General features: G+C 32.5%; 1 protein-coding gene across 9 annotated transcripts in view; it reads left to right on the top strand.

Annotated features, from left to right (window-relative positions):
- HYLS1 (HYLS1, centriolar and ciliogenesis associated) overlaps nt 1–1428 on the top strand; it is an 11360-nt gene that overhangs the window by 1388 nt on the left and 8544 nt on the right. For 2 of the 9 annotated variants that reach the window (XM_015592031.2, XM_025049164.1), the window contains exons 2-3: nt 121–268; nt 1207–1256. The exons of 2 other annotated variants lie outside the window; for them this stretch is intronic. The gene's annotated coding sequence lies outside the window, so the exon portion shown is untranslated. The remainder of the gene's footprint in view (nt 1–120; nt 269–1206; nt 1257–1428) is intronic. 5 more of the 9 variants (XM_015592034.2, XM_015592036.2, XM_015592035.2 and 2 more) reach the window with 4 other exon arrangements.

The following is a 1428-nucleotide window of genomic DNA, read 5'->3' as shown; positions in this document are numbered from 1 at the left end:
TTTTTCAAATATTTTCCCCATTTTGTTGAGTCTTTCGATATGATTCTTTTTAGGGTGTTTTTTTTTTTTTTATTTGTGTTGTATTATTGTGGTTCTTTAAGCTACCTTTTACCTCCACAGAGGTAGAGGGATTTGTTCTAATTCTGCAGTAGCCTCTCTGTAACAGAATCTAACTACTGACCCAGCCCTCTGCTTCCACCCTTGAAATCCTTTCACTTGAAACTAGCTAAACCTGGGACACCTGGACGCTTAAGATTCTGAAGAGAAGGTATTGTTGGGTATTTGGGTTAATATTGTGTTTACTTACAAAATATAATATATTCTAACTTCTATATGAAAGTTTCCTCCTAAGATAAAGGATTATCAGGTCTTTATATTAAAGAGAAAGAACTGACAGTTACCTGAGGACCTTACTAAAGTTTAGCTTTTATTATTTGCAAACACTTATACGTTCAAGAAAAAAAAGTGTGCTGTATTTAAATGTAAATAAAATAACATGTTAATCATTATAGTTCAGTACACAGAACAATCTCTTTGGGCTTTAGTGTTGGAACCCTTCCTGGCCCAGAGCCCTATTCCATCTCTGTCCCTCCTTTATTCTGTGTTCATCTTCTTAAGGTAGGTTTCTATTGCATGAACATTGAAATGAATAGTGTAATACTTCTTACGAAGCTCCATTTTATTTACATATCACATATTTATTATATTACATATTAGCTTTTTAAATGTGACATGTATATGTCTATATGTAAAATCTCATTTAAAGTTCACAGTCTATTGAAATAATTCCTTCCATTTTTCCAATGAAGAAAGTAAGATCTAAGCCCTACTTCACTTCTTACATTTATTTAGTCCCTACCCTGGGTAAGAGACTTTGGAATTGATGGAAACATTACCTCAGATAACGAATTTTGCAAAGTTACATTTTGGGATTTCTCACTTGCTTCATCTATGATGACCTGAATTTTTTTCTACGGTAACTACCAAAAATCATGTCATTAAATGCTTCTTCTAGATTTGATAGTATAATCTAGTTAAACTTGAAAGGATTTTACTTAAGACCTAAAACCCTGATCCTCTACCCTTTGGCTTCTATACACTCTCCCAAGCATGACTTTTTAGTTAGTGCTTTTTGTCCCATGTACCATTTCTTTAGAGTTGATTTTTTAAAAAGGAGTCATTTTTCCTAAATCTGTTCTTTTCTAGGTTTTTCTTTAATTCAAAAACTAATGCCAGTGAAGATACATTGCAATAAGGTAGGAAGTTGAAAAAATAAAATCCTTTAGTTTGTCCTTACATGTTTAAATGAGAATATTCTAATATGCTCAATGGCTACACTAAAAACAAAAGAATCTTTTACATCGAAATTCAAGGAGAAAACAGTATGTTAAGAACACTCAGGGCATTTTGAAATGTCGGCAGATCAGG

The sequence above is a fragment of the Pteropus alecto genome, unplaced genomic scaffold, assembly GCF_000325575.1.
Source record: "Pteropus alecto unplaced genomic scaffold, ASM32557v1 scaffold135, whole genome shotgun sequence".
Taxonomy (NCBI): domain Eukaryota; kingdom Metazoa; phylum Chordata; class Mammalia; order Chiroptera; family Pteropodidae; genus Pteropus; species Pteropus alecto.
Note: the sequence above shows the minus strand (reverse complement) of the source record. Positions and strands in the feature narration are given on the sequence as shown.